This window comes from Cyprinus carpio, chromosome B25 (genome assembly GCF_018340385.1).
Source record: "Cyprinus carpio isolate SPL01 chromosome B25, ASM1834038v1, whole genome shotgun sequence".
Taxonomy (NCBI): domain Eukaryota; kingdom Metazoa; phylum Chordata; class Actinopteri; order Cypriniformes; family Cyprinidae; genus Cyprinus; species Cyprinus carpio.
Window position 1 is genome coordinate 16,701,375 of NC_056621.1, and position 21,446 is coordinate 16,722,820.

Consider the following 21,446-nt stretch of genomic DNA (forward strand, 5'->3'; position numbering starts at 1 on the left):
TTTAATGCTTGGCAGGGGTGAGGTAAAAATAAGCCCCAGCATGTCTTATAAACAATACTAGCAGTATCTAAAATAGCCGAGATGGCAATCATCTGACATAAAGTAGTACATTAAAGGAATTTGTTTATAATATGTTGCCATGCTGAAATGATTCATAATGCACAACTATATAGTTCAAGTTGGTTTGCGTATTGTGTTGCAGTTAAAAATAAACCCTTAAACCACTGAGAAATATTTTTGGCTTGATATTTTATATTTATTTTTAAGATTTCAAATGGAAACTCAAATCGAGAGAGAAAAAAACATATAATCTTTGAGTTTTACTGCACAATTACACTATCCTGAGACAGACAGAAATCCATAAATTGTTTTGACCAAATAATTTTAGCTTTCAAAACCGTTACGCTTTTCAATAAATGGATGCATTTCTGTCATTCGTAGCATTTTTTTAGTTTTGACTAGCATGCCTTTGTGATCCATATCATCCTGTTGCATCATTTTTTAGATTTTTAGATCAACATTTTTTTCTGCTTGTGTAACTCCAGTCTCACAGAGTCAGACTTATGATTATCAGCGCAAAGTCTGGACTGCTCTGCCGCTTGAACAACATTTAAAGGGACCAATTACAGTTCAGCCATTTTTTTGGACATGACAAGTGCAAAGACCAGTGTCGTAATGTGTCAGTTTAATTTTCAAATCTCTCCTACTGCATCTCCCATTTGTTTTCAAATGCCGGATGTTTACCGCAGGAGGTTGGATTCTTGACTACTTCTCACCATATTTTTAAATGCCAGCTTTCAGTGGGTGTATTTGTGTTCCTCAGTGGGTCGTGTGCAAATGTGGCTTTAAAAATCATCTGGCAGCCGCACTGCATGCTGGGAGTGTGGAGCACCCAGACCTCTATGGCGCTGACTGGGTTTTTGGCAGTCGACGCTGCCGTCCCGTCTGGGTAGCGTGACTCACCGTGGACGGCCACTGTGCGATGCTCTGCTACATGCAGGGAAAGTTGACAAACACCATAAGCTTAATTATGGCAGCCATCACACTGTCCACAAGCCACGCCTGTGTGTGTGTGAGTGTGAGACAGATGGTCCGTACAAACTCTCGAGTGTGTGATTGCGTACGTGTGTTTCTGAGATGCCAGCACAGAGCGTTCTGTCTCTCATGATTCGCTTCGTCAGGTGACACAGTCAGGTGTGACACATAACTGTCCCTTGCTATGATTACAGCCCAGCTATGTGACACTGTAAAAACATGAAGAGGTTGTGTGACGTTGTTTTTTAATACGCCTTTTTGTGTTTTTACTCTGTTTTCATAAACATTTCACGTTTAAGCATGGTAATAATTTTTACCAATCCAAAGGAAGGCTGTCCCCGACTAAAGATTTTATATTATATTATATATAATAATTTAATTTAATTAATTAAATATATACTTGGAGGAAACTAAAATCATAATGAGGCTTTAATATATAGCCTATGCACCAGCAAAAGTAATGACTAAGAAAAATAACGTCATTTGTATGATTTTAAGTGTATTTGTATTATTTTATATGTATTACTTTAAATTTAGATTTGGTATCTATAACATTTTTAAGTGATAAAACATATTATTACTCACAAGTACGGTTTTCTTTTGGTTTGTCGCTCTAACACATTATTCTAAAATTAAATGTTATGTTTGTCGCACAAGAAGCTTTGCATTTTCAAGTTTAAGCATACTATCAATTTTTCACAATCCAAATATGTAAACTACCCAGCAAGTTTTGTTTACATTTTTGTTTTATTTTACATGTGGCATCTAGAGCAATTTTAGGTGTTAAAAGCTATAACTTACAAGTAATTTTTGTTTTTGTTGTTAATGTTGAAATATGTTCTGATTGTCTGTGATTAAATCACATTGCACAACATTTTTGTGTTTTCTCAAAGTTTATTTTCAACATATTTTTTTCATATTTGGACGTTTTTGCAATCCAAACATGTAAACTACATTTTAAGTTTTGTTATTTCATTTGTTATATTTTAAGAGCGCTATCTAGAACAATTTTAAGCGATAAAAACGTTTCTTACAAGTACAATTTTCTTTTGGTTTATTTTGGCATCGCATTTGTCCAAAATTAGATGTTATGATTGTCTGTGATTAAATCACATTGCACAGCAGTTTCACATTTTTAAGTTTAAGAATAGTAAACATTTTTCACAATCCAAATATGTAAACATCATTGGTTTAATTTTACATGTGAAATGTAGAACAATTTTAATTGATAAAAAACTGTAACTTACAAGTACAATTTTCTTTTGGTTTATGCTGTCCCATTGCATTAATTTAATCACATCACACAGCAGTTTTTGTGTTTTTTTTTTTTTTTTTTTTTTTCAGTTTTCATAACCAAATATGTAAACTTCATTCTAAGTTTTGTTGATTTCATTTATTATATGTTAAGTGTGCTATCTACAACCATTTTAAGTGACAAAAGCTTAAAAGTAGAATTTGCTCTCACTTTATTTTGATGTTATGATTGTCTGTGATTGAATCAAATGGCACAGCAGTTTTACATTCTCAAGTTTATGCATGGTATTAATTTTTTTGCAACCCAAACATGTAAATTACATTCTAAGCGTTGCTAATTCTGAGTATGGATCACCATACATGGCTGTATGTCACGTCACTATCACTTTCACTTTTTTTAAGTTTTGTTAACGTCATTTGTGTTATGTTAGGTGTGGTATCTAGAATATTTTAAGTGATAAAAAGTTGTTCCGTAGCATTAGTCAGAAATAAAATATGTTCTGATTGTCTGTGATTGTATCAAATCACACAGCAGTTTCATTTTCTAAAAGTTCATGCTTTTTTATGAGCTTTCGTAATTCACGCTAGACTTTTATATGTTAATTTTATGTTAGGTGTAGTATCTAGAACATTTTTTAAGTGATAAAAGCTATTAAAGTACAATTTTCTTTCGGTTTATGTCAGCTCATTGCATTATTTCACAATTAAACATGTTTTAATTCTCTGTGATTTAACCACATCACACAGAAGTTTGGCCTTGTCAAGTTGACACTTGGTACTAATTCTTCAAAATCCAAATATGCAAACTACACACCAAGTTTTGTTAACGTCATTTGTTTTAACATTTTAAGTGTTAAAAGCTAACACAAGTACAGTTTATTTATAGCTTATTAGTCCAAATTGAAATATGTTTTGATTGGCTGTGATTGTATCACATTGTACAGCAGTTTCGCGTTTTATCAAAGTTTACATACAATTTTCGTAATCCAAATATGTAACCTACAGACGAATTTTTATGTCAATTGTTTTATTTTAGTTGGTTTCTTGACATTTTTTACTTCGGGCTCGTCATGGGGCGCACGGTCCGGAGCGTTGTTTGACTGATGCATCCATTCAATTGAACTTTACTCCAAATATATGAACTTACCTGTTTTGAATACTTTATATTTAACATGTTCGTTTATGTCCAATATTAGTGTTAAACTCTTGGACTTTAAATAAAACTATTGATTTTCACCGTTGACTGATTTTGCAGAACATTTAGACTGATAACTTCCATGCACAGATGCGGCAAATTTGTCACAGGATGCGCGATATGACAGTTGCGTCCGACTATATATGAACTAGCTGTTTTAAATACAGTATTTTTATATTTAACATGCTAGTTTATCAGTATGTTTGAAAGTATATTATTTCGATTACTGGTGCTTCCATAGGCTCACTCTCGCACACCCCTGCAGTTTAAAACACCAAATAGTTATGCTATAACAAGAACAAAGAGTCTCTCTCTTGCTCCACTCATGCACGATAATATCGTGTATCGTCGATCTCACGGGCTGACGACATGACGATCTGAAAAATAACCATATCGCCCAACACTACAATGTACTGTGACTTAGCAGCCAAAATACATGTCGTGAAAAAACAAAAACTTTGCACTTTCTGGGATTTCTGTCAGTTATATTTTCTGTTAGGACATGCTTTCTGTCAAGGATACTTTCCATCAGATTTGCTGAGTTATATTATCTACAAAACATGTCCATAGAAAGCTCAGTCAAGTTTCACCCCACCAGCATGTCAACAGCTTTGTGTCTGTCTCCCGTAACTGTCAGTAGAGAAAGCGAGAGCACATTCACGTCACAGGTCGTGTTTCTGGTGTGACTCACATCTGAAGCATGTACTTAATGATAGACAGGATATATTTGCATGGTTTGATGTCAGTTTAAGCCTAAGCTAAGAATAGAAACATGCCACAACGACAGCTCATTTATTATCCCGAAACTTTAGTGAATGCAAAACAATATTAGTATTTAAATAATGCATGGCTTACATTACTGCTTTTGCAGTTTCAAAGAAATGTTCATTATTTCTTTATTTCTAGTTTTCTATTTAGAGAAAGAAATATTTGTAATGATTTTGTGTATCGTTATTATATTCAATGTAGACATGGTCCTTGAGATGTAATATTTGATTGGATTATTGTCGCATTTGAAGGTAAGATAAGACATTTAATACAGATATGTGCATCTCTTCATAGTTAAAGCACCAGCATTTGGACTCTAATTGGCTTATTAAAAAAAGATATAAAATGGCTTGAATTTTATGGGCAGGCTTTAAAACAGCACAAGTTTTAATGGCTGCATTTATTTAAGCACAAATACAGTAAAAACAGTAATACTGCAAAATATTTTTTACAATGTACAATAACTGTTTTCTGTTTGAATATATTTGACCCTGGATCACAAAACCTTAAGTTTTGTGGTCTTAAGTGTAAATTTTTCGAAAGTAAGATTTATACATCATCTGAAAGCTGAATAAATAAGCTTCCCATTGATGTATGGATGCCTCAGGGCTCAGTTTTTGGACCACTTCTCTTCTCTGTCTACATGGCATCATTAGGTTCTGTCATTCAGAAACATGGCTTTTCATACCACTGCTATGCTGATGACACTCAACTCTACCGCTTATTCCATCCTGATGATCCAACGGTAGCTGCTCACATCTCAGCTTGTCTAACAGACATTTCTTGCTGGATGAAGGACCATCACCTTCAACTTAACCTTCCCAAGACAGAACTGCTTGTGGTTCCAGCAAACCCATCATTTCAACACAATTTCACCATCAAGTTAGGCACATCAACCATAACTCCTTCAAAAACAGCCAGAAACCTTGGAGTTATGATTGATGATCAGCTGACTTTCTCAGGCCACATTGCTAAAACTGTCTGGTCCTGCAGATTTGCTTTATTCAGCATTAAGAAGATCAGGCAAAAATTAAGTTTTGATATATTTACGGTAGGAAATTTACAAATATCTTCATGGAACATGATCTTTACTTAATATCCTAATGATTTTTGGCATAAAAGAAAAATCGATAATTTTGACCCAAACAAAGTTTTTTTGTTAAAAATATACCCCAGCGACTTAAGACTGGTTTTGTGCTCCAGGGTCACATAGGTTAAAATGAGTTTATTCACATGATCCTTCAAAAATCATTCTAATATGCTGATTTGCTGTTCAAGAAGCACTTTTTTTTATTATTATTATCAATGCCAAAAACAGTTATGCTGTTTTACTTTTGTTTGTTTTGTTTTTTTCATTTGATAATGAGAAAGTTTAAAAGAACATTTATTTGAAATTGAAATATTTTGTAACGTTAGAAATGTCTTTGCTGACACTTTTGGTCAATTCAATGCATTCCTGCCAAATAAAAGTATTCATTTTGTAATTAAACTAAAACTGACTCTAGAACATCTAACACCTTGTCTTGATCTACATGACAGACTCTTTGATCTTAACAAACACCACAGCAGATGTGAAAGCGATCATGTAGTCTAGCACACTCACTGGTGGGCTGCACGTGGACGGATTGGTTGTAGTTGTGAACTTCAGGGGGCTTTTGCAGAGCTGGCAGTCTCAGTGCAGGGGCAAGACATCCAATGTATTAGCATGTGCTGGCACTAGTGCTTCCTGACCGGAACAGAAGGGTGGTGTGCAGGTGGACTGCCCAAAATATTCATGCTTTCTTCTATGTTTTTCATAACAAAAGATACTTGACTGAGGAAAAACTGGATAATAATAAAAATCTTATTATGATTTCCTATTTTAATGCACTTGGTCTTTGTTTTTTTATCACAAAGGATGGGAAATTATATGATATTAAGTGCAAAATAGTTTAGAAGAATAATAATAATAAAATGTGTAATGTGTTGGTAGGCTGCCCATATTTTTTAGTTTAATTTATGAACTAGATTTGTACATTTTGATTTTAGGGATGTAACGATTCACTCAAGTCATGATTTGATTCACGATTCGATTCGATTCATGTTTTTTTGTTTTGTTTTTTACAAAATGAGATTTAAGACAAATTATAAATTAAATGTGTCCTTTTATTATTGCTTGGACAAAATGATGCGTTTGTTTGTGAAATTGAAATGTAACACTATAATAATATACTAATTTACATATTATTGCTCTTTTGTTGGTTTTGATTGCTTCTATTGTCCTCTTTTGTAAGTAGCTTTGGATAAAAGCGTCTGCTAAATAACAAAATTTTAATAAAATGTAAATGTAAATAACAAAACTAAATTTTAAAGCAAGCCCCAAATCAAATAAATAAGTAACACAAATACATCTCTTCACATAAACAAAATAAAGCGTTGTCTGTGCTCTTTCCATTTAAAATTAGAGGCAACCACAGCATTTTAATCATGATCCAAACAAAGATGCTGCATACATGCAACATGAGCAGTTTTTCATTTAAATTAGATTGTATAATTTCGACATTTAAGGCAAAAACATAAAGATTTGACTTCGGTTTTGTAAAACTATACATAAAAATATCTGCATGAAACAGAAACAGCAGACGAGCTGAACGAGACGCAGATTCACTCTCTGCCAGCAGGTGGCGCTTAAAGCGTTTCCTTGGTTACCGCTGTAAACAAAGCAGCTTTATGGCAAGATGAAAATAAAAAATACCATCCTAAACTTTTCTAAAGACAGTAAGTTTCATATAAACTCTTACCCTTAATTGAATCACGATTTGTTTAGCATCTCAACTGATTTAAATCGTCACATATTTGAATCAATTTTCAACCGGTTCACAGTTAATCGTTACATCCCTATTTGATTTTCACAAAAATGTACAAATCTAGTGCATAAACTAAAAAATATGGGCAGCCTACCAACACATTACAACATTTATTTTGTTTATAAACTATTTAGCATTTTTAATTAATTGATTAATTAGCGTATTTATTTATTTATTTTGGAAAATTAATTCTATCGCTCCCTGGAGTATTGAGGGATTTGTTTTTGCTACAGTAATGCAAAAAAAGGCATGATTTGCTAACTTTTTGTTTATGACATTTGTTATATTCTTTACTTTTTGTTGACCAACAAATGAAATCCATTCAATTAACCTAAAACCTTTTGACTTTTAAAAAATTGAATTAATTAGATATTTTTTTGTAATGTTATATTATTTCATAAATTAATGTTTATTCTTTTAGATTTTGCCCTTTGACTATTTATTTTTAAATTAATGTATTATACATATTTTATCTGTTAAATGCCATATTTTTATTTTTAATATAATCTAATTTTTAAGATCTTAAGCTACAATTTAAAGACTGAAATAATATTCAGATAAACGAATTTAGCACTGAAGTGTGACATCCTCATAACTTTTAGGAGATTAATAGTGTGCTGTTCAAATAAAGAGTCTCTCAGAGATTCAGCAGATATTTTATGCTTAGCTTTGTTGTTGTTTTTGTATTTTATCTTCTCTATCCCTTTCCTGAAGTGCTGAGGTTTGGCTGCTGGCTGTGACAATTGTTTTTAGCTTTTGCTTGCTTGCTCTTTGTCTGACATTGTCAGTGGAGCATGCTCTTTCCTGCTGATCTGAGACCAGCCGCTCCCTTTACTATTACATTTAAAAGCAGCGAATGTAAGAGAAGCGTGTCTTAGATCAGCATGCAACTTTTGACATTCGCAGCGGTCACTGGAAATCAGTCTGTCCTATTTGCTTTTGACCCAGAACCTGCAAATAAAATCAGACAATTCTCAAAAGACAGCTCAGAAAGAATTAGTATGCATTATTATTCATTTGAGGCTTCTTTATTGGGCATTTTATCATTATTTGGGGGTAGTTTGCCAACCTTGAAGTCTGAGGGACCTTGGAGTTTGGAGCTGTACTAGAAGTTGAGGATTTATTTGCTATTGCTCATACTTCGGGACAGGAATGAGAACACCCCTAAACATAAATATTCAACTTTCAATGTCTAACTTGTCCCTTGACATTTGTATTATGGGTATGAATTATGCATAATTTATACCTTATACCAAAACACTCTAAAACACATTAGCAATCACAAAGTAATCATGGCATATTTTTTATGTAAAAATATATTACTATACATTTACTCATTAAATACTTTATGTGGCATATGATGGCAAAAAAGAGGTTGTTCTGATGAGTTATCTAAGGCTATTACCTTCCAGCTCTTGGTTGATCTCAATTGTGAGATAATGGCACACTTCTGAGAAATAAAGTTGCATTATGAGATAGAGTCGCAATTGTGAGATATTAAGTTGCATTTAAAAATAGAGACACAATTACAAGAAATTAAGTCACAATTGTGAGATTGTGTATAGATTCATGAGATACAGTTACATTTTAAGATATAAAGCCACAATTACAAGAAATAAAGTCGTAATTGTAATATTTAAAGTCAGAATCTTGGTATATAGTCATATTCTAAGATATAAAACAACTATAAGAAATAATAGAACAATTGTGAGATTTAAAGTCATATTCTGATATATAAAGTCACAGTTACAAGAAATGAAGTCGCAGTTGTTCTATTTATAACATAAAGTTATTATTGTTAGATTCAAAGTCACATTCTTACATAAAAAGCTACAAATAAAAGGAATTTTGAGGTTTATTTTTCACATTCTGAGATAAAAAGCCACAAATAAAAGAAATGAAGTCACATTTGTGAGACTTCACCCAAAAATGAAAAATTACCCCATGATTTACTCATCCTCAAGCCATCTTAGGTGTATATTACTTCAATCAGACATATATACAATCAGAGATATATCCAAAAACTTCCAATTGCAACTTAATAGCTTTATAATGGCAGTGAATGGGGGCTGAGAATTTGAAGTCCAAAAATGAGTAAATCATGGGGTCATTTTCATCTTTGGGTAAACTAAGTCTATCATTTTCTGAGATATAAAGCTACAACTATAAGAAATGAAGGCACCATTGTAAGACTTAAAGTCTTGTTCTAAAACAGAAAGACAAGAAATGTATCGATTGTGAGAACAGTTTATGAGAAATAAGTCCCAATTCTTAGATATAATTACAATTCAGAAAAATTAAGGCACAGTAAGCATTTTTTCCCCCCTCTAATGCTGAAACAGGCTTCCATGCCCAAAATTTCTCTAGTTTACAATTTTCTTTCCATTTCTGCATCAGCGAATGTGAATCTATATGATGAAACCATATAACCATACCATTATTAGACCCCAAAGAGCAGGTTAAAAAGCCTTGGCTGCACTTAATAGATTGTGATTATTGCTCTTGGAAATATCTTATGTATGCTGTGTGATTATTATGTTATTTCATACGTTTATTTATTTTTTTATTTTTTGTGATTGCTGTAAGTTTCCTTTTTAAAAATGATGCCTATCAAGGAACATAATGGCTTAGATCAAGCCACTGCAGGCAGACTATTTTTCACTGGCTCATGCCAATAATGTTTTCTAGAATCAACAGGGTTGCATTACTAATGTGATGGGGTTTTTGAGAGTGACATGCAATTGAGATATCTGTCAAAACACTGATCGGTTCTGGTGAAGATTTGCGGCTTCGTTCTTTGTTTTTGTTTGCCCTTTATTTGTTCTCTAAAAGCCAAGACCCTCGCTGAAGTTTACTGAGGCCGGTAACATGATGCCGTTAATGCAACCGCAAGTGAGGGTGATTTATGTGGAGGCTTGAAGGCGCTTGTGGTACAGCTTTGTGCCCCTTGATTGCTTTTTCTAAAAGTGATTTCCTCAGAGACCAACTTGATGCCTCCTCAACCTCTTGGTGCCGGAGACTCGCTGACCGTTAAGCTTCTAGTGAAGCCGCGGTGTACGTGTCCATGTGAACATATGCTTGGCCGCTCCATCTGCTGCCTTCCTTGTGTTTTTCGTCAGTGCTTTGTAAGTCATGGGTAATTATACTGTATGAGTTTATATACGGATTCTGTCCAGGTTCAAGCTAAATCATATTTATTTTGGCAGAGCATTTATTTCATGAAGAAGAGGTACTGCTGATGTATAAATGTTATCATTTAAAGCAAATATAAAACATAATATAAAAGCAAATGACATTTACAGTATTGATTTTTGAAAAATCCTCTTAAAATGAACAATAAAACATGTTGCCTTTCATCCTATTTAAAAAGTTGTACAATCATACAATATATTACATCAGTCAATTTATGCTGTCTTTGGCTTAATTCTAAGGCTACTTTATGTATCCTTCACAAAGGCAATTCCAGAATGCATTATTTGCAACAATTTCTGTTAAAATGTTCACATGAAATACTGAAAGGAATTGAGGAAAATAATAATTATGATTTTGTATATATATATATATATATATATATATATATATATATATATATATATATAGCTTTTAACTGATTAAAATATTAAAATATTGTTAAATTATTTCTGTACTATAGTATTTTAGTTGTATAGCTGATTACTAATCAATAATAAATTACTAATAAATAAATTAAAATATATAAAATATATTTACATATTTTTAAAATATTATAATTTTGTAAAATATTTTTTTTATTGTCAGCAACCAATAAATATTTTTAAATATAAAAAAATGTCATTTAAAAATTTTAGATTACATTTTATATTTTATTTAGAAAATATTCATTTTAAGATTTAAAAAAAAAACATATTTATTTTGAGATTTGCTGAAGATTACATTTAACAGTGTTATTAAATTAAATTTGTTATACAAATTGGGAAAATAAGCATTAAAGTAAATTGACATTATTGACAGACAATTAAAAAAAATATGTTATGCATCCCTGCTCTCTTTTTTTATTTAATACCAAAAAGTGTTGATAAAAGTAGTACCTTCTAATAAAACTGCACTAATTCACTTAATATTTTGCATTTCTTTTTATACTTTTTAGAATATTGTGCTTATGACCAGGGTGACCAGGTTTTCACAGCAAAACCCGCTCCAATTGCTACTCAAAACTAGCCCAATGGCATTTCGAGGGGGGTCCCCCAGTAAAAATCGCATTCCGGCAATAAAAAAACATAACATTATTTTATTATCCCAACCCAAAAACATCAAAAAAAACCCTAAATATCACGTTATTGGGGTATCTTCAACCCACAGACATGAAAAACAACCCACGACAGTAGTGTTAAAAGTAGTCCAATTCCGCAGGAAAACCATAGACTTGGCAACACTGTTTATGACCAACTCTTGTAATCAACCTTGACACTCTCTTGCATGTGACATGAGAAGCATGACTGTGTGGTGTACACAAATGACTGTTGCCTGTGAAGAAACTTTCAATTCAGTCGTTTTTAAGTTCTATTTTGGTTAGGACAGCAACGTCAGTATGTAGACAGCAAGGCACCTCTAGAGTTTAGAATAGAGCCTCAAAGTTTTCTTTCCTGTTCATTTTTCTCCTGGAGCAAGAGCAGGAGCGAGAGAATCAGTTTTTGACCAAGAGGCATGTATGACAGCACATTTCTCCAGTTCACGATCGATCAGTTTCATGGTATAATTCAGCCCTCTCCAGTCGGCTGTTTGCTGCGGTTCAATCTGTCTCTTCTGCGTCTCACGTAGTGCTGATACTGATGTCTCTATAAACCTGTCCACTCTCCAGCACATGCATTTCCTCCCTGCTTCTTCCACTGTACGATGTATGCACGGGGTTAGCTAAAGTGCAAATTAGCATTTCATGTTTGGGAATGTATGTGTCTACATTATTGTTTGGTACTTAAATATTTGAAAGTCATTTGTGTTCTTTAAATCTCTATTCAGGCATGTCGAGATGATAGTCTAAGAAAATTAAAGTATTTTGGCACAAATATCAGACTCCTAGATTTTAGCAAAACTGCTTCACTCTTCAATAACATTTGAAAAAGGACCCCCCGCCCACACCCAGCAAATCAAAGTCATGTTATGCAACCAAAATGCAGATAAAAAATAAAACTGGAAAAAAATAATATCACAGGTGTCATGGTCAGTAAGTCTCTTAAAGGCATAGTTCACTGAAAAATAAAAATTATGTCATCATTTACATACTCTCAGGTTGTTCCAAACCTAAAACAAAATAATATATCTTTAAAAAAAAAGGTAACCAAACAGTTGATGAACAGTTAACCAGACAGACCATAGTATGGAAGAAAAATACTATGAAATACAAAGGGGACCATCAACATTATTTCTTTATCTTTTTTTTTTTTTTTTGGCTTATCATATGAAATATGTAAGTATTAGCAACTTTACATGGCCTTTACATTTTGTTCATACAGATAAGAGTGATATATCTTTCATTTATTTGTGTGCACTCACAATAACAACAAAACATTGCGCTTTTGTGAAATAATGAAAGCAAACAGGATGCGCTTTCTGCCGTCTAGGTCTCCGTGAACTTGAGCACAAAACTCTGTGTATATCTTTGCCTTACAGACATTAAAAATATACTGTATAGAGAGTGAAATGTCTACTTTCAAATGAACCAATTCAAATGGAAAACAAATATTCTCCAATTATGTAATCCATATGAAACATGCATACAGGCGCATCACTACTTCATCTCTTGAGCCAAAAACAAAGAAAGCACTAGTTAATCAAATTATTAAAATGTTAATGCAGCCTCCTTACTGTTTTCCCCTGATACATTCATAATCATTACTTCTGCCGGTGCACTGTGGCAGGCTTTATGCATATGCTTGAGCGCTTATTAAGCTATGTAGGCAATTAAAGGCTCATTATAATGATTTAAATGGTTTAATGCTTAAAATTAATGGCTACTAGCCCACCAGAAAAATCCTTAGTCGAGGGCAGCCCTACTTTGAATGCAGTAGGCAGCAGGGTAAGCATACATGACACGCCATTCCCACATTCACGACGCTTCACACCTTGCCCGGTAAAAGACATCAGCAGTCCGGCACGAATAAAATCAAAAAAAAGCCAAATATATATCATAACCATTAGAGGTCGACCGATATATCGGTCGGCCGATATATCGGGCCGATATTTGTAATTTTTTACTATATCGGCATCTGCTGATATCCATGTTTAGTAGCACCGATTTAAATTCAGGCACGTCGGCGGGCAGCCCCGTGTTATTGGTGCGGTGGAAAGTGCTGCTGCCGCATGTGAAGGACCCCAAGCCAAAACTTTTGGAAGATTCAACAACAGTCCTGGGAGATAAAGGTAGTCAGAGAATTTCACTCTGTTAAATTAACAATCAATGAATAAGCTTAATGCTGCAAAATGCATCTGCAGCGGTGGTATTATTACGTGCAAAAGCCACTCGGAAAAAAAGCTTTCTCACCCGAATTAAAGGGGTTTTAGTCTGAATAAAATGCTAGTAGCAGGACTGTAAAATGAATATGTGATTATGATCATTTGATAAAATGAAGAGAGCGCGCTGTACATTTGAGATCATTTTACTTTGTTGACTGTTTTTCGTCAAGGAGACCGCTGAATGCGCCTCTTTAAATGGTTTCGTGGTGCTCGTTGTTGTATTTTAAATCGCAATTGCAATGTTTTCAAATGACACTATAGAATTAAAAATAAAATTAATCCCAACCATAACCTGTGGCGCATGTGGCTGTGCTGCGCAGTCAGTAAACCGCTTTTTTCACATTAAACATTTTATGCGAGTATTAATTACCAGTACTTTATTTGGTCATGTTCTGCAAAATGTTTGATTTTGAATTTTTGCATTCCGGTCGGCCTATTTGTTTTAAAAAAATCCGGCATGTACAGTGCATTAGATCGTGACGTGCGTGCAGACGAGCGCGCGCGCGGGTTGGCTCGATGTATTTGGAGGTTGTTGCTCACGTCTCGTTCTGCACATATCCAAATGTTTCCATATTCGCAATGTATCTGAATGTTAAACTATAATATTTTTATTTTTTTTTTAATGTAAACTAGACGGAAAAGATCATCCTCGTCACATGAGAAAAAACATCCTTGGCATAACAGCAGAGTGGACCAGTATACTACGGTCTATTTGAAGTGACCAGTGTAACCTTTTATATGTTTGCTTGACTGTACTTAATCTTAATAATGAACAGACTGCGATGTAAGTTTGAAATTAGAATGCACTTTAGATGTTCTGTGTCATTTATACCAAACACAAATGTTGCTGGTTGCTAGTGTGTTTGCACCACTACTATTATTTATTTTTTATATATATTATTTTTTATATTTTTCAGTTTAATTGATTTTTATTTATAAAATTTTATTTCTTTTATTTAAATGTATATTTAAGTTTACATTTATGTTCCAACAAACTTGAAAAATTCTGCTTGATAAATGCTCTAAAACTTTTATGTAAATGATTGACTTTTTATATATATTATTAAATAACCTGTTTTATATATTTAATACTTGGTCAGTTTATTGATTTGTTTTGGTTAACTTTAGATAATTTTTTTTTATTTGTAATACCGTGCAGTGCACAAAATTAAGATTCGAGAGATGGTTCAAGTCAGTGCTCAATAAATGATAATAAGTTTAGAAATGTTGTGCATCCACTTATTATTAGTGTGACATTTTAGCATGCAAATGAGGGGGAAAACTTCAAGATATCGGCCCTAAAAATCGGCAGCACATATCGGCCATCGGCTGACCCTGACCTATAAACATCTGAAACTTCTTCGGCTATACAAAATACAAATGTCTTAAAAATCTACTTTGTATCACTTTAAGGTAACTTGCGTTCATAATCCTGTGAAACTTTTTGGGCTGTTGACATTAATAATGTGTTTAATGTCAGTAATAATTTCACCACCACCAATGCATCTGCCTTAATATTTTATTTTCCTTAACTTAAAATGCATTATATAAAAACAATGCGGCAATAATGATTGGTTAATTAAAAATACACTGCTAAAATGCATAATGTAATACAAAATAAACAATTTATGTACATTACATATTATTACAAATGCCTTCAAAGGGCACCAAAGGCCTGGTAATTGCTATTGTTACACTTACAGGAGGATCAAATCCTTGTTTAATATTGACCAAACACGTAATTCAAATATCCACTAAATCTTTAATTTTTGGCCACCTTTTTGCAATAAAAATGCTACAGCCTCTATCATTTCTTCAACAAAAAAAAAGAACATCACAACACGTTAAACAAAATAAACAAAAATTTATCAATGTTAAAAATATTTCTATAAAATTTACCACAATAAAATCAATCAGACAGCTGTATTAATAAAATCATAGCCATAGGTATTTATAATATTATTCTAATTATAAATAATAACATTTAATTACTATTTATTTATTTACTTTTATATTTTATTAAAGTTCTCTTTTGACCCCTATTTTTTTTTTTTTTACTGTCATATTATTTGAGGGAGGGGGCACAACAATACAAATCTGCTTAGGGCACCCATTTGGCCAACATCGGCTCAGGAGCTACCTCTTGATATTTCAGCCCGAACCGGGACCGGGAAAGGATTACATGCCAGGACTCAAACTCGGGTCAAAAGAGTCCAAAAAAATTACCTTCTGCTTTAGCATAATTTTTAGTCCCAATGAAGTGCATCCACACTGCTGATATGTTTTGCAAGTTATTGTTTACATGTTACCTGTGTGCATGACATAGAGACAGCATCAAAATGTGTCATAGGGGAAGCATTAATTAAATGTCACTGTTTCAGTCAATGATTCCGTTCCTCCAAAACTATTTTGGCAAAAACTGAAAATATTTTTTTGCTGCTATATTTCCAGTTGCCAAAATTTCAGTGCATCACTAGTCTTTTTCTTTATGTTATGTCACTGACTTGTCTACACGTGCTGAATGTTTAGCCCTCACCTCTAGTTTGACAGACTGTGGTCTGAGCCAGTAAGGGCATGTCTCGTTCTCATATGACCCAGGATCAGGCTCCTCTGTGACCTCAGCAGGATTCGGTGGAGGGAAGGTGAAAGAGATCAAATCACCCTCTATAGCTCCACTCTGGAACTGGAGAGAGCCGGTGTCCTTCTTACACAGCGGCATTTTGTGCTGAAGTTTGTGTTGAACTTTCCCACCTCAGAATCATTCATCCATTACTCTAATACAGGTCACGGGTTGGGGTTTGAGTTTGACTAGCTGCTGCTCGCTCAGCATAAAATAACAACCTCCAGCCATCGGCATGTTTTACCACGGCTCCTGGTCCGACAGTCTCCCACTTTGTTTATCCTGACCTTCCGGACTAATGTAGCTACAGCCAGAACTGCAATACCATATGTTATTTCACTGCACAATGATACAAATGTTCAGCTATTCAGATGGAAAGCATAAGGATACTGACCACTTTTAGAAATAGAAGGTCAATTCGAGCATTTTGGGATACAGACCCTGCATCTAAATATGCCTAGTTCCCTACAATATAGTAGGTGGAAAACAATGCATGAAAAGAGAAGTATGTCTGAATTCATAGTATTCATAAAACAGTAGACAAAAAGTATCTGGATGACCCGCTGAAATTCTGAAGTACTGTACAGAACATACTTTTTTAACAGTCACGAGGTTCGTAACTCATCAAATATACTAACAACCCAGTATGCGATTATAAAATGCACCTATTATTCCAGCCATACTGTACTCCTCCCCCCCTACTCCAAGTATGAGTAGTATGGTAGCATGCTATTTTAAACGCACCCCCATTTTAAAATGTCACCTCCTAAATATGTGGAAAGATAAGATAGCCTTTTGGTGCCCACTCTACTCTATGGCACATTTTCTTCCACAGAGACACACCTTAGGAGTGTTGGTGTTAGCGTTAGCATTAACCTCCCTGCACCCCTCGATAAATCAGTCAGTGTGCTGTGTGCTGTTTTACTGCTCAATTCTGGAAGCAGAAAGACCTTCATATGTACATTCTTCTAGTCCTCATTATTTATTACCCGTAAATCCCAAATAATCACTCTCCTTCTGTCACTAGGCTTGTTGGATTGTTGAATTAGATTTTGTAAAGACATCTATCTAAGCTCCAGAAAGACATACACTTACACTGAAGGAGGGACCCAGGCCATATCTAGAGGTCAGAATATGATAAAGAAATGGGGTGCACTTTTTTGACTTGTAAACATCGACCTAGCAACCTAGAACAGCAGTTCCTATTCTTGGGTCCACACTTCCCTTACAGGATCCCCAGTGTCAAATATGGATGCAAACTTTTTCATAGGTAGTTTCTAGTAGGGATAGCACAGACTATTTGAAAAGTCAACTTTAATGCTCTGCCATGACACTTTAAGCTTGATGTCAACTAGTCACTCGTCATATAGAGGGCGCAACAGGATCAGAAATCTGTGAAATCCACATTTACGCTCTGTTTCCAAACAGTGCAAATGACAAATAAATCCATATACCGAAAGCGCAACACAAGACGTGTGATTATACCGTCTGGATGCTCAAAAGTACACAGTTGAATGTATGTTTTAAACAGCTTATTGTACAGGTAAGTTAATCTAATGTGCTGCTGTATTGTAACGCATACACATAGGCTACAGACAGTAGGTCGTACATCAGGCACAAGGTATTCTCAGCTCAGAGGTTCAGGCTTATTTGTTCATTAGTGTTGTCATCAGTGACTAGTCAACATCAACTCGATTTTCATCACATAAATGTCGACTTCATTCAACCCCTAGTGTCTAGAAATGCTCCAAACAATTGGTCGCTGATCAAGACCAGCTGAAAATAACATCTTTGATTCAGTATGTGATCTCTAAACATTCACATTTTTACAATGCAGTAGATGGGAGCATGCGCACAACAAATGTGAGAAGTGTGGCAAATCAGTCTCAGTCTCCACCGGGCTACAGTACTAGATGGCTCAGGTTTTCTTATATGTAAGGAGGGGGGCTTCAAGGACAAAAAGTTGGGAATCACTGACCTTGACCACTCTAGCAATGTCTTTGCAACCATCCAGAATTGTAGCTGAGCCCTAGCAACCAACTATTTGCTTGAGATATACCCTAAAAATGCCTACTAAATGGCTACATATAAATGTAAACAAACTAGCAAAACCACAATACCTTAGCCACACCCTAGCAAATATCAACCCTTTAGTGACCACCAAGAAAACCTTAGAAATTGCCTAGCAATGCCCTGGCAACCACCCAAAGCACCTAAGCATCAACTAGTAATGCCTTGCCAACTATCCATAACTCCTTAGCAGCCACTTAGAAAAACACCTTGGCAGCCATCCAGCAATGCCATCCAGAACTCCAGAGCAGCCACCTAGCAACACCTTGGCAACCATCCAGAGCACCCTAGCAGCAAGCTAGCAACACCTTGCCAACTATCCAGAATTCCCGAGCAGCCACCTAGCAACACCTTGGTAACCATTCAGATCACCCTAGCAGACACCTAGCAACACCTTGGCAACCATACATAGCACCTTAGAAGCCACTTAGCAACACCTGGGCAACCATCCAGCAATGCCATCCAGAACTCCCGAGCAGCCACCTAGCAACACCTTGGCGAACATCTAGAACAACCATAGCAATGCCTCTGTAAAAAGTCTAAATATAAATGTACTAGCCACCTAGCAACACCTTAACAACCAGTGCTGTGCAAGTTACTTCCAAACTGCAATACATTAAAGATTACTTGTTACTGTTATTTAAAAGTAATTCCTTACCTTACAATATTACTGTCTCAGAATTGTAATGCATTACATGACTCCTGTATTACTTTTGAGTTACTTTTACCAAAGTAGCTACAGAACAAGCATCCTAGGTGTATATGACTTTCTTATTTCAGACGAATCCAGTCGGAGATATATTAAAATTTGTCCTGGCTATTCCAAGCTCTATCATTGCAGTCAGTGGGTGTTGCAGTTGAACAGTCCACAAATCGTCAAATAAAGCGCACACATCCGTAATAAAAATGGTGCTTCCCACGGATCCGGGGGGTGAATAAAGGCCTCCTGTAGTGAATCCATGTGTATTTGTAAGAAAAATATCCATATTTAAAACGTAATAAACTCTTTTCTATCACTTCTGCCATCTGTCATACACGGAAGCCGTACCGGCGGATGACGCAGCGCGTATGCGTTGTGTGATTAGTGACAAACACGGAGAGAGAACTAAACAAAACGCCGGTCATGAATTAGAAGTACAAACCAAAGATATGCAAAGAAAAATGTTGGAGGATTTCAATATAAGCCAAGAGAAGACTGGTTTTCCCTTGCTAAAGTAAGGAAACTTTGCTTCCTTTGCTCCTATAATTAAACTTGCAACACTAGCATTTCTCAGAGGCGTGTGCACTGTGCATACATGCTGCGTCATCCGCTGTTCCACCTATGACAGATACCAGAAGTGAGAGAAAAGTATTTATTACATTTGAAATATGGATATTACAAAACACATGGATTTGCTACGGGAGGCCTTTATTCACCCCCGTGTGAAGCATGTTTTATTATGGATGTGCGCACTTTATTTGATGACTTGTGGACTGTTCAACTGCAACACTCGCTGACTGCAATAACAGAGTTTGGAATAGCCACGACAATTTTTAATATAACTCCGACTGGATTCGTCTGAAAGAAGCAAGTCATATACACCTTGGATGCTTCGAGGGTGAATAAAGCACAGGCTAACATTTTTGGGTGAACTAACCCTTCATTTTAAAATGACAAAATGTACTGCAGAGCATTTTACATCCAGAAGAGGGAGATATGGTGTAGCATAATGACTATGGCAGGGATAGGCAACTTCGGTCCTGGAGGGCCACTGTCCTGCAGAGTTTAGCTCCAACCCTAATTAAACACACCTGAACAAGGCAATCAGTGTTTTCGGGATTACTAGATAGATACAGGCAGGTGAGTTTTTATGAGGGCTGAAGCAAAACTCTGCAGGATAGTGGCCCTCCAGGACCGGAGTTGCCTATCCCTGGACTATGGGCTATCCAGGCTACTAACAATGTCGCTTATAATTGGGAAAGTGAAGGCTCAGGACAATGCAAGAAAGGATGACATCCAGAATCACAAATGATCCAAATCTGTTAAAAGTATGGTAGAGGTAAAGTGACTATCTGCCAATATCTGTGAATAGCTTGGGTCTATTCATATTAGACACAACAGGACTGTATGTAAACTCTAATGCCATAACAAGATGCGCATACTTCCATCTCGCGCATGTACAGTCTTCTGCCATCTTCACCCATTATCCGCTTTTCCTCTGGCCAGGGCGACCTGGGGCTTACAGCGAGCCGTGCGGGGCTAATAGCCTCGGACCTCGGGCCCAGAGGCCGAAATCATGCCGAGTTTCCACTGTTGGGCCAGTAGCCTCGCGGCACTCCCGTAAAACCCGCCCTAAACATGCCTTCACTGGACGATGTCACACAATTCAAAGTTCTACGGTTCCACCAGCGAGAGGGAGATGAATGAAATAATAAATCACTAAACAAAAATATCTGAAGTTGTCGTTTAGTCTTTATTTACAAACTTGGACACCACACGTGACTATTGACTGACCACGAACAGGAAATATAGAACTTGCTTAAGGCATTTTTGATTCTCGCGGTCTTGCCGGTTTTTTTTTTTTTTTTTTTTTTTTTTTGAACAATTACATTTTGGGCTAAAAGTGTGTTATAATGCAAGCTTTACTGAACATGTTCCGAGTAAAATATTACTGAAAAATGATTAGTAATGCTTTACACTACTGCGTTACAGCAAAAAGTAATCTGTTACTGTAATGCATTACTTTTGTAACGTGTTACTCCCAACACTGTTAACAACCATACAGAACATCCTAACAATGCCCAAGCAACCAACAAATTGCTTTTGAAATTCCTCATTTGTGAGTTGCTAAGGATAAAAACTGTTACATGACAAAATATAAATTTAAACAACTTAGCAAGCATGTAGCTATGCCCTGGTAACCACTCAAAACACCTTAGCCACACCCAAACACATACCAACCTTAGGTCTTAGCGACCACTCAGAACACCTTAAAAATGTCCTATACCTCCCTGAACACTCTAGCAACAACCCCAAAACAAATTAGCATTCCCTTACCAACACCTTTGCAACCATCCAGAACACTCTAGCAAACAGTCATTTTCTTGTGAAGTTCCTCTTTTGTAAATCACATCCACTAGACAACCTTAGAATTTGCCTAGCTTTTGCAGCCACTTTGAATATCCTAAC

At 35.3% G+C, this 21,446-nt stretch overlaps 1 protein-coding gene across 2 annotated transcripts in view; it reads left to right on the forward strand.

Annotated features, from left to right (window-relative positions):
* The window catches only part of LOC109062492 (transmembrane protein 266-like), a 69,417-nt gene that overhangs the window by 25,435 nt on the left and 22,536 nt on the right, over window positions 1–21,446 (forward strand). The gene's annotated exons all lie outside the window — the stretch shown is intronic.